The sequence below is a fragment of the Carcharodon carcharias genome, chromosome 12 (genome assembly GCF_017639515.1).
Source record: "Carcharodon carcharias isolate sCarCar2 chromosome 12, sCarCar2.pri, whole genome shotgun sequence".
Taxonomy (NCBI): Eukaryota; Metazoa; Chordata; class Chondrichthyes; order Lamniformes; family Lamnidae; genus Carcharodon; species Carcharodon carcharias.
This window is the reverse complement of record NC_054478.1, coordinates 143,280,418-143,292,689: the sequence shown is the minus strand read 5'-3', so window position 1 is coordinate 143,292,689 and position 12,272 is coordinate 143,280,418. Positions and strand designations below refer to the sequence as shown.

General features: G+C 49.7%; 1 protein-coding gene across 2 annotated transcripts in view; it reads left to right on the top strand.

Annotated features, from left to right (window-relative positions):
- The first annotated feature begins 7,680 nt into the window (after nucleotides 1-7,680).
- Nucleotides 7,681-12,272, top strand: part of LOC121284829 (CASP8 and FADD-like apoptosis regulator) — a 46,175-nt gene continuing 41,583 nt past the window's right edge. For both annotated transcript variants that reach the window (XM_041200587.1, XM_041200592.1), the window contains exon 1: nucleotides 7,681-7,811. The gene's annotated coding sequence lies outside the window, so the exon portion shown is untranslated. The remainder of the gene's footprint in view (nucleotides 7,812-12,272) is intronic.

The window sequence follows — 12,272 nt, the reverse complement described above, 5'->3', positions numbered from 1 at the left end:
CAATAAGGTCACTTCTCATTCTTCTAAACTCCAATAATTACAGGCCCAACCTACTCAACCTCTCTTCATAAGAAAATTCCTCTACACTCGGGATCAACCTAATGAACCTTCTCTGGACTGTCTCCAACGCTATCTTTCCTTAGATAAGGGGACCAACACTGTTCACAGTATGCTAGGTATGGTCTAACTAGTGCCTTGTATAATTTTAGCAAAACTTCCCCATTTTTATACTCAATTCCCTTTGAAATAAAGGGCAACATTTCATTTGCCTTCCTTATTAACTGTTGAACTTGTATGTTAGCTTTTTGGGATTCATGCACAAGGACTCCCAAATCCCTCTGTGCTGCAACTTTTTGCAGTCTTTCTCCATTTAAATAATACTCAGCTCCTCTATTCTTCTTGCCAAAGTGCATAACCTCATATTTTCCCACATTAAATTCTATCTGCCACTTTTTTGCCCACTCACTTAACCTATTTCCCTCTGCAGACTCCTTGTGTCATCCACACCACTTGCCTTCCCACCTGTTTTTGTGTCATCCGCAAACTTGGTGATAGTACATTCACTTCCCTCATCCATCATTAATATATATTGTAAATAATTGTGGCCCCAGCACTGATCCCTGTGGCACTCCACTAATTATTGGTTGCCATCATGAAAATGCCCCCCTTATGCCTACTCTCTGTCTTCTATTAGTTAGCCAATCCTCTACCTATGCTAATATACTACCCCCAACATCATGGGCTCTTATCTTATTTAGTAATCTTATGTGCGGTACTTAACTGAACGCCTTTTGCAAATCCAAATATATTACATCTACTGGTTCCCCTTTATCTATCCCACTTGTTACCACCTCAAAGAATTCTAATAAATTTGTCAGGCACAATTTCCCCTTCATTAAGCCATGCTGACTCTGTTTGATTATATTATGCATTTCTAAAGGCTCTGCTATTACATCCTTTAAAAAATAAACCCAATGATGGTTGTTAAGCTAACTGGCGTATAATGGCCTGCTTTTTGTCTCCCTCTCTTTTTTAATAAGGGTGTTACATTGGCAGTTTTCCAATCCTCTGGAACTTTTCCAAAATCTAAGGATTCTTGGAAGATTACAACCAATGCAACCACTCTGTCTGTAGCTACTTCCTTTAATATCCTAGGATGCAACCCATCAGGCCCAGGGGACTTATCAGCCTTTAGCCCCATTAGTTTCCCTAGTACTTTTAGGGGAGAATTTTCCTCATGTGTGGAAGCGGGCGCAGACCCGATTGCCGCTGGCGATTGGAACTGTGCCACCATTTTGCGCGGACGGGCCAATTAAGGCCCAATTAAGGGAGTTTGGCGACTCCTGGGGACAGTGGGAGTGGGCGGATGGAGGTGGATCGGCAATCAAATGGTGACCCGGCAGCCTGTTCAAAGGCCAAGCTGCAGCCGCTCCAAGATTGCTTTACATGGCCAGAGGTCGGGGCCAAGGCACATTGAAGATAGCCATGCAGGAGGGTAGGGCGGGTGGTCACTGTGCACCCAGGTTTTCAGACGAGTGCCTTGCTGCCTTCCCCGAGGAGGTGTCAGCATGACGGGAGGTGCTTGTGCCCCAAGCTGGGAAGAGGAGGCCACCCCACGCAAGCATGTGTGGGAAGAGGTAGCGGAGGTCGTGAGTTCCCACGACATGGTGCGGCACTCATGGACCCAGTGCCGCAAGCGCTTCAACGACCTGTTGCACACGGGAAGGGTGAGTAGCATGTTGGCATCATTCACTGCTCCTCTCATGTAAGCTTCTGCCCCACCGGCGCCCCACCCATGTCTGAGTGGCCTGAGTACAATGAGTCATTGACGGCATGTGTCCTTAGCTGGGTGGCCCAGCAGATATTCCCTATGCGTTGGTCAGCCTGAGAGGGTGGTGATGAGATGGATTCTGCGCCCGCAGCATGTGGTGGACTGAGACCCACATGACTGTGGTGGGGGCAACCTGGAGGAGCTGCACCCAGGCGCAGTGCTTGAACTCCAGGACATGTCGAAGTCAGGGTGATGACATGGTGGGAGGGGATCTCAAAGCGGCGTGGCACAGATGGATCTGCTGCCCTCTGCGCTCCACGTCATTGTGCCTCCTTGCAACGGCAGGTACAACTGTGTGCTCCCAACTGTGGTGAAGGCAGCATGTGGCCAAGGGGTGGGGGGGAAAGGACACACCTGGCATATTTGTGAGACTGCTGGCCAGCAGTGGGGGAAGGAGGCACTGCACCCCTGCAATGGGCAACTGGGCTTGGGGTGGGCCGGCTGGCAGGAGATTGACGGTACAAGTGTCACTTATCAATGCTATTTTTTCATTTGCAGGAGAAGAATTCTCATAACAGCACCGAGCAGCTGAGGATTGGTGGTGGGCCAGGCCAGATTTTGCTGCTTAGCCATTTTGAGCAGGAGGCCCTCGACCTGGAGAGGCGGCACGCGCTAAGATCCACTGGAGCCAGAGAGGCTGGGGTTCCACGGGTAGGTATGTGGGGCCAGTACGCATGTCACCAGTAGTCTCCCAACTGCTACGGCAGGGCTGTTTGTTCAGTGAGTGACATAACCAACATGGCTTGCCCATTGCATGTGGAATGATGAGCGCATGATAATCCAGGGGACAGGCATGTACATTGACATTGGCCGCAGGCTAACTGATTGAATGTCCTTCCTCTTCCTTTCAGCATCATCAGCGTATGGCCGGGACCCACAGCAGCAGGAGCCCCCTCTGACACCTGAAGGCCATGAAGTTGCACCATCACAGGCGTCACACCATCTCTGCCAGGCAGGCACCAGCACAGATACTGGCACCTCGGTGGGCATCATATCTTCAGCTAGTGCCCCAGGTCACAGCAGTGAGGGCACTTCACCGTCGCTGGAGGAGACAGAGTGTGCCGATGGCACTAGCAGTCAGAGGACTGCAGGGGCCCAGGCACATGCTCAGTCCGTTGCTGATGATGATGAGCCTCTGGAGTTGTCAGCGATGCAGCCAACTGATGAGATGCAGCCTGGTGTGCGGGACCATCTGGTGGAGATACATGATGCTGTGCTTGGCTTGGTGTCAGTGGTGGAGGGGTTTACGGAGACCGTAGCCGATACATTGAGCCTCATGGCTGAGCGCCAAGCTTCCTCCATGGAGAGAGTGGCGACTCTCATGGAGATGCAGCTCCAGAGACAGGATCAGGGGTTCCTGGGGTTGCGCTCAGTCCTGCAATCCCTCACAGGGGCATTGACCTCATGTGGTCAGCACCCGCATAGGCAGTGGTTTGGGCACCAGGTATCCCATCTCGGTGCCCATCCATCTGTGGTGAGCAGGGAGGGCTGAACGGACCTCACGTCGGCGGAGCAGCTGCCTGTCGTCTCTGCAGGCTCCTCTCAGGGTGCTCTGGATGAGGGCGCCAGCTCCTCCGCCAATGACTGCGACACTCAATGAGGCTGCGACAACTGGGGAGAAGCCAGCTGCAGAGTTGGCAGCTCCCACCCAGGCAGGGCCACCACAGGCTCGACAGGCTAGAGGACAACCTCCAAGGTCATTGAAGCCAACAGGGCATCAGAGTGTCAGAGTGAGCAGGCTGTCTCAGATGCTAGTGCCATCGAGGGGCCACCACAAAGACGTAGCACCCGCAAACATAAAATGAAGGCACCTTAGGCATCCCCCGGGTTAATCACTGGTGGTTTTTTGTTGACCTCCTATGAGTTCCTTCTGATTGTGTGTGAAGTGCAACACTATTTTATTTCTGTTATGTCAAGAGACTTTTGTTACAGCATTAAATTTATGTCATCTAAAATGCCTCTTTTCTTGGGCAGGTGCATGGATTCCTGAGATGTTATGAGTGATTTCTGTGTCATTGACATTTATTGACTGGGCCCATTGTCAATGCTCCTATCCAGACAGATTTTGCACTAAGGTGTCCAGTATGGAGGCTACAGGCCAGGCTTGTGTTGGCGATCCATATGTGGTGTGCTGGCTAAAGGTTCCTTGGATTAGAGCATCCTGGGTGTCCCTGCCTCCCTGGAGTATGCCCGGGTCAGCGTGTGTCCCCTCAACATTTCCCTGTACATTCTCATCCTTGGACTCACTGCTGGACTCATCGTGTTCAGCCGCAGCCACTGCGCCTACATAATCTTCGTCCACTGCATCCCCCCTTTGCAGTTCAAGATTATGGAGAGCGCAGCATACAACCACTATCACTGACACATGATCTGGGGGGTACTGGAGTGCCCTCCCGGAACGGTCCAGGCATCGGATGCACATTTTGAGACCGATGGCTCTCTCCACCACAGGCCTTGTGGAGCCATGGCTCCTATTTAGCATTCCTCAGCTTCTGTTCTTGGATGGCGGAGAGGCATCGTGAGCCACCTTCTGAGGGGATAGCCCTTGTCACCCAGCAGCCATCCATCCAGCCAGGCTGGAGCACTGAAGAGCCTCGGCACCTGGGAGTGTCTGAGGATGCAGGCGTTGTGGGAGCTGCCTGGGTATCTTGCACAGACTTGTAGAATCAGCATCCTGTGGTCACACACTATCTGCACGTTCATGGAGTGGAAGCCCTTCCTGTTGACAAAGGCACTGGGCTCACTCACTGGTGCCTTGATGGCCACGTGTGTGCAGTCGATTGCACCCTGGACGCAGGGGAAGCCAGCAATGGCCACGAAGCCTCTGGCTCATTCTGGCTGGCCTCTTCCCAGCAGTAGTATGCCTGAACAGAGTGTTTGTAACCTACTTCACACAAGTGTGGACAGCTGATTGGGAGACACCGCAAAGATCACCCACCGAGCCCTGAAAAGAGCCAGAGGCATGGAAGTTGAGGACAGCTGTGACCTTCAGAGCCACTGGCGTGGGGTTTCCACCCACACAGTTAGCTGAGATCTCAGGCCCAATTATCTGACAGATAGAGGTGACTGTCTCCCTTGAGAGACGGAGCCTCCTTCGGCACTGCACCTCAGACATATTGAGGTAGCTGCTTCGCCGCTTGTAAACCCTGGCAGCAGGATAGTGGCGTCTTCTGCGGTCCCTTGTGCCTTGGACAACCTCTTGGCCCTGCACCCCTTGTGCCTGCGCCTGTCCTCCCAAAGGTGGCTCCCCTGGAGGCTGAATGTGAACTCCTGGCCTCCTCCCCCTTCTAGCCCTCCCTTCCTCCTCAGATGAAATGCCTCCAGTGGAGAGATCGCCTCCCATTCACAGGCTCAGGGAGGCTTCCTGAAACCTACAGCCCCTAAAATAAATCTTCACTGATAGGTGCTGACCTGAAGGTTTTGAGTCCAGTCCAAGCAGCTGCTATGTGTTTGCTACTTTTCCACCTCACACAGGCAAGTTTCGCTAACTTCTGAGCAGCAACTTTTTAATGTCTGGATTCGCGAACCCACTAAGCCCTCTTCTCCCGCCCGCGGATGAGCTTCATGCAAATTTCTGATACCCGCCTGCCCGTTGTGGCCGTGTGATGAGCCAAAGATCGCACGGGTGCCTTAAAATCCAGGTCAATTGGAGCTGCAAGGGCCTTAAGCAACCCGTTAATTAATGGTGGTCGCGCAACAGACATCGCCGTGCGTCTGCCCACCGAAATATCGCGATGGTGCACAGTGATGTCGGGACGCACGCCTGACATCACCGTGAGTCATCTGACACGTCGGCGTGCAGGTCCCACCCTGCCCCTCATACTGACGGAAAAATTCTGCCCTTACTCTAGTGATAGTTATTGTATTCATTTCCTCCCCCCACCTTTTGCCCCTTTAATTATTTGGTATTTTTGGAATGCTATTAGTGTCTCCTGCCGTAAGGACTGATGCAAAGTATTTATTCAACTCCTCTGCCATTTCCTGGTTCCCCATTATTATTTCCCCAGCTTCATTCTCCAAGGGGCCGATGTGCACTTTGGACTCTCTCTTCACTTATATATTTAAAGAAGCTCTTACTGTCTGTTTTTATGTTATTTGCTGGTTTACCCTCAAAATTTATTTTCTCCCTCTTTATTTATTTTTTGATCATCTTTTACTGGTCTTTAAAACTTTCCTAATCCTCTGGTTTACCACTAATCTTTGCCACATTGTATGATTTTTCTTTCAATTTGATACTGTCCTTAACTTCCTTTGTTAACCGTGGTTAGTTTATCCCCTTCCTAGAATCCTTCTTCCTCACTGGGATATATCTTTGTTGTGAGTCATGAACTATTTTCTTAAATGTCTGCTATTGTTCATCAACCGTCTTTTCTGCTAAATCTAACTCTAACCCTGTTTACTCCAGCCAACTCTGCCCTCATTCCTTTAGAGGACAGTGAGTCTTTGGAACTCTCTTCCTCGAAAGGCAGTGGCAGCCAAGTCTTTGAATATTTTTAAGGCAGAGCCAGATAGATTCTTGATTAACAAGGGGATGAAACATTATCAGGGGTAGGCAGGAGGTTACAATCAGATCAGCCATGATTTTCAGGCTTGAAGGGACAAGTGGCTTACTCCTGTTTCTAGCTTGTATGTTCGTATACATTGTAGCAGTGAACAGGGAATAGAGAGGAGACAATAGGAGAGAGCACAGAGTTAAAATCCTAAGTCTCATAATGAATTAATGTTGACATAGGTGGCTGGAGTCAGCGTGGAGTATTGCCAAACTGTTGTCCAAGTTCAGAGGCAGGAGCAGCAGGAAAATGGAACCCAGAATCCATTTGAAGGTCGGAGTGAACGCACTGATGGAGTGTGTGAAGATCTAGGAGGATATGTAGAATCGATTACAGGATAAAAGATGACGATCACTGGAGGGATATAGAGAACTGGGAACACCTCAGCATTAGTGGACTTTGTAGTACTGTGCCAACCCTTTCCCAATCCCATTCCCTGTCACTATTTCAATTCCTTGACCTATTCCTGCTCCCATTCCCTTCTCTATTCAAATTCCATTCCCAATGACAATTTCCAAACCCATTCCATGTCCCTATCCCATTCCCGATACCCAATCCCATTCCCTATCCCCAATCCCATTCCCTATATCCAATATCATTCCCAATCACATTCCTTATCCCCAATCCCATTCCCTATATCCAATACCATTCCCAATCCCATTCCCTGTCACTATTTCAATTCCTTGCCTATTCCTGCTCCCATTCCCTTCTCTATTCAAATTCCATTCCCAATGACAATTTCCAAACCCATTCCATGTCCCTATCCCATTCCCGATCCCCAATCCCATTCCCTATATCCAATACCATTCCCAATCCCATTCCCTATCCCCAATCCCATTCCTTATATCCAATACCATTCCCAATCCCACTCCCTATCCCCAATCCCATTCCCAATCACATTCCTTATCCTCAATCTCAATCACATTCCTTATCCCCAATCCCATTCTATACATCTAATACCATTCCCAATCCCATTCCCTACATCCAATATCATTCCCAATCACATTCCTTATCCCCAATCCCATTCCCTATATCCAATACCATTCCCAATCACATTCCCTATCCCCAATCCCACTCCCTACATCCAATCCCATTCCCAATCACATTCCTTATCCCCAATCCCAATCCCTATCCCCAATCCCATTCCTTATATTCAATACCATTCCCAATCCTATTCCCTATCCCCAATCCCATTCCCTATATCCAATACCATGCCCGTTGAATAAGTAGCTCCCAGTGGGCAGGCGCGGACTGCCAACCGGAAGTGATCTGGTGCAGGGGGCGGTGCTTCCGGGTCATCTGGAGGTCATTCTCATCATGGGGTCCGGACAGGAGCTGCCGGATTCCCGGATCTGGAGGACGCAGGGGACCCCGCTGGAGGCTGTGGAGGAGCGGCTGCGGCGGCGGGGTCTGAGGGACCCCTGGGCTCGGTGGGTGACTCAGAGAGGCTGTGGTCGGGATCTTTGTCCTGGGTCTGGGGTAGGGGTAGGGCGCCCTGGGCCTGGGGTAGGGGGACCGGGGCCTGGGGTAGGGGGACCGGGGCCTGGGGCTGGGCCTGGGGTAGGGGTGCCTGGGCCTGGGGTAGGGGGACCTGGGCCTGGGGTAGGGGTAGGGGTAGGGGTAGGGGTAGGGCGCCCTGGGCCTGGGCCTGGGTTAGGGGGACCTGTCCCAGGAGCTGGAGTTGGAAGCCCTCCTGCCGGTAGCTTCTGATCTCCCGACCCACAGCAATGTGCTGGACCGTTAACTGTCTTTGAAAGGGTCTAGCAAGCCACTGAGTCCAAGGGCAAATAGGGATGGGCAACAAATCCTGACCTTGTCAGTGACGCCCACATCCCATAAAAATGAAGAACACACTGCACAGTGTGTCACCCCTGGCTTAGTGGGGTAGCTCTCTGTGAAACTGTTCCCACTCGAGAGAGCATCAAGAACCACAGGGCACAGATTCAAAATAATTGGCAAAAGGAGTAAAAGCGATGTGAGGAAAAATGTTTTCACCCAGAGGGTGGTTGGAGTCTGGAATGAACTTCCTGAGAGGGTGGTGGAGGCAGGTTCGATCGAGGTATTCAAAAGGAGTTAGATTGCTATCTGAAAAGAAAGAGTGTGCAAGGCTAGGGGATAAGGCTCTTTCAGAGAGCCAGTGCTGACTCGATGGGCTGAATGGCTGCCTCCTGCATTGTAGAGATTCTGTTATTCTGTCTCTGATTCGAAATCGTCTGAGTTCCAGGTTGTGGATTCAGTCCCACTCCTTATCCAGGCCAATTCTCCCAGTGCAGTACTGCATTGTCGGAGGCACTGTCTTTCAGATGAGATGTTAAACTGAGGCCCCATCTGCACCCTTGGATGGATGTAAAAGGCCCCCCAGCACTATATTGAAGAAGAGCAGGGGAGTTCTTCCTGGCCAATGTTTACCCTTCAGTTGACATCATGAAGAAAGCATTATCTCATTGCCCTTTGTGGGATCTGACTGTGCACAAATTAACTGCTGTGTTTCCTACATTACAACAGGGACTAAGCTTCAAAGATGCTTCACTAGCTGTAGAGTGTTTTGAGATGGTGAAAAGTAACATATCAATACAAGACTTTCTTTTACATAAGAACATAAGAAATAGGAGCAGGAGTAGGCCATTCAGCCCTTCGAACCCGCTCCACCATTCAATGAGATCATGGCTGATCATCTACTTCAACACCATTTTTCTGCACTATCCTCGTAGCCCTTAATGCTTTTATTATGTAGAAATCAATTGACCTCTGTCTTGAACATACTTGATGACTGAGCCTCCTCAGCCCTCTGGGATAGAGAATTCCAAAGATTCACCACCCTCTGAGTGAAGAAATCCCTCCTCATTCCAGTCCTAAGTGGCCTGTTTCATACTCTGAGACTGTGTCCCCTAAGCCACCCCATCCCCCCAGCCAAGGGAAGCATCTTTCCTGCATCTAGCCTGTTGAGCCCTGTAAGAATTTTGAACGTTTGAATTAGACCACCTCTCATTCTTCTAAACTCCGGAGAATAAAGGCCCAGTCTATTTAACTTTCCTTATAGGACAATCCCTACATCCCAGGAATTGGTTTAGTGAATCTTCGTTGCACTCCCTCTATGGCAAAAAACTGGTCAGCCCCACTGTTTATGCTCCACATGAGCCTTCTCCTACACTACTTCATGTAACTCTATCAGCACATCCTTTTATTCCCTTCTCCCTTGAGCTCATCAAGCTTCCCATTAAAAGGGAGTGAGTTCCACATTCTCGCCATTCTCTGGGTAAAGACGTTTCTTCTCAATTCTCACCTGGATTTATTGCTGACTATCTTATATTTATGATCCTTAGTGTTACACAAGTGGAAACATCACTACAGTTATCCAATGAAAACCTTTCAGAATTTTAAAGACCTCTGTCAGGTCACCCCTACAGCCTTTTTTTTTCTAGAGGAAACAGCCCCATCCTGTTCAGTCTTTCTTGATGGTTGTAATTCCTCGTTTCTGCTATCATCCCTGCAGATCTCTTTTTCACCTTCTCCAGAGTCCCTATGTCCTTATAACATGGAGACCAGAAATCTGCTCGGTACTCCATAAGTGTGGTCTAACTGAGGTTCCATTCAAGTTTAGCATAAGTTCTCTGGCTTTTAGATTTTTTAATTAACTTTTTTCACGGGATGTGGGCGTCACTGGCAAGGCCAGCATTTTGTTGCCCATCCCTATTTGCTCTTGAGAAGATGGTGGTGAGCCACTGCCTTGAACTGCTGCAGTCCATATGGTGTAGGTACACCCACAGTGCTGCTAGGGAGGAAGATCCAGGATTTTGACCCGTGACAGTGAAGGAACGGCGATATATTCCCAAGGCAGGATTGTGTGTGGCTTGGAGGGTATCTTGCAGTTGGTGGTGTTCCCATGCATCTGTTGCCCTTGTCCTTCTAGGTGGTAGAGGTCTGGGGTTTGGGAGGTGCTGTCGAAGGAGCCTCGGCGAGTTGCTGCAGTGCATGTGATATACGCTGCTGCCACAGTGCGCCAGTGGTGGAGAGAGTGAATGTTTAGTGTGGTGGATGAGATGCCGATCACTTGGGCTGCTTTGTCCTGGATGGCGTCCGTGCTTCTAGATTCTTATTGGCTGTATCAATGCTGAAATTTTGTTGGAACATTTGGAGGTAGCCGAGATGCTGGTTACTGGGCTGCTTTGAGCATTTGTGGCTGTTCCTATTCCTGGTAGCACGTACTGACCAGCCTTGGTTGCAGTATCTCTGCCAGTTCGAGCAGATTGAGAGTTTGATTGAGTCTCTCTCCAGGGGAGGTTTATGGACAAGCTAAGTTTCCAGTCCTGAAAGCAGTGAATTATTCCATCAGCACACTTTGGCGTCTCACTCAGATGAGCCTCGACCAACTGTCCATTTTGGGGAGTCATCGCCAAAGTCACTGTTGACCTCACCTGATATTCAAGCTTTCAACCACAGGGCCGCTGGACAGCCACCAGGAGTGGGGACCCCCAAATGATCTTCCCCCTTCTTGGGCAGGTGGTTTGACCAGTTGAACATTCCTAAGACCGCACTTGCTGGGATCAGCTAATTTGGCAGAGGCCAAAGAGGCCCCTGATAGTCACAAAGACTCTGGGGACACAGTGATTGTTATTGTCTGTCCTCCAATTGGGGAAGAATGGAGCAGCTTTGTACGATGCAAGCACGGGAGCTGTGTGTGAGACCGTTACTCCCCGTTGGTGGGATGTGGGAGTGCCACAGTGGAAAATTCAGAAGAGGCAGAAGACATCGCACTAGCTGAATCTTTTTAATGTTTGAGATAAAACTTCGGCGATAAAGGTGACCTCTGAGAAACGATTCCAGACAGATTGATTTTCTTCCTGGCAGGGCCAGGTCTGTCTAAGCCCAATTGTCCGATCGCCACCTCGCTGACCCAGGCCCAGAATGTCAAAACCTGTGAATTCAAAAAAAGTGGCCACGTGCTGCAGCCACTGACTGCTCACAAGCCACTTTGGCACTGGGAGATAGTCTGTTGGGCCAGGACACCCTGTCTGCATGACTAAACCATGAGCAGTTTAAGCAGGGGGATCATACTGTGTGGAGCCTAGGCTGTAGGCAGGTTTGATTAGACTCCATCTGGAGTAACTGCGCTCAGTTCTGGATACCACACCTCAAGAAGGACATATTGACCTCAGCGAGGTGCACGGTGCAGATTCACTAGAATGATACCCAGCACTAAAGGGGTTAGAGGACAGGCTTCATAAACTTGGTTTGTATTTCCCTTGAATTTGGGAGGTTGAGGGATAATCTCATTGAGGAGTTCAAAGTGTTAAAAGGATTCTATCGAGTCAATGAGGAGAAACTGTTTCCTCTTAGTCAGAATCCACAACAAGGGGAAGTAACTTTGAAATCAGAGCTCTGCTTAATTTAGGAATGAAATGAGGAAGTACTTTTTCACAAAGGGTGTGGAAATCGGGAACTCACTCCTCCAAGAGGCTGAATTGAAGTTTTCAAGATTGGAGTAGATAGATTTCATTTGTATGTAAGGGTGTCAGAGGATATAGTGCAAAACTGGGTAAGTGGAGTTGAGGTACCGATCAGAAATGTTCTTGATTGAATGCCGAACAGATTTGAGCAGTTGAATCATCTCCTCCTGTTCCACATGTATGTTGATGACACCCAGCTCTCCTTCACCCCCGCCCCTATCGAGCTCTTTTCTGTCTCTCAATTGTCAGGCAGCTTGTCCGATATCCAGGACAGCAAAGTATTCCTCGAGCTAAATATTGCAAAGACTGAAGCCGTTGTTTTCAGTCCCCACCACAAACTCTGTTCCCTAGCCTCCAGCTCCACCCGCTTCCCTGGCGACTGTCCGAGGCTGAACCAGACTGTTTGCAGCTATGCTTTCCCCACCAGCTCTCCCTTCCGACTGC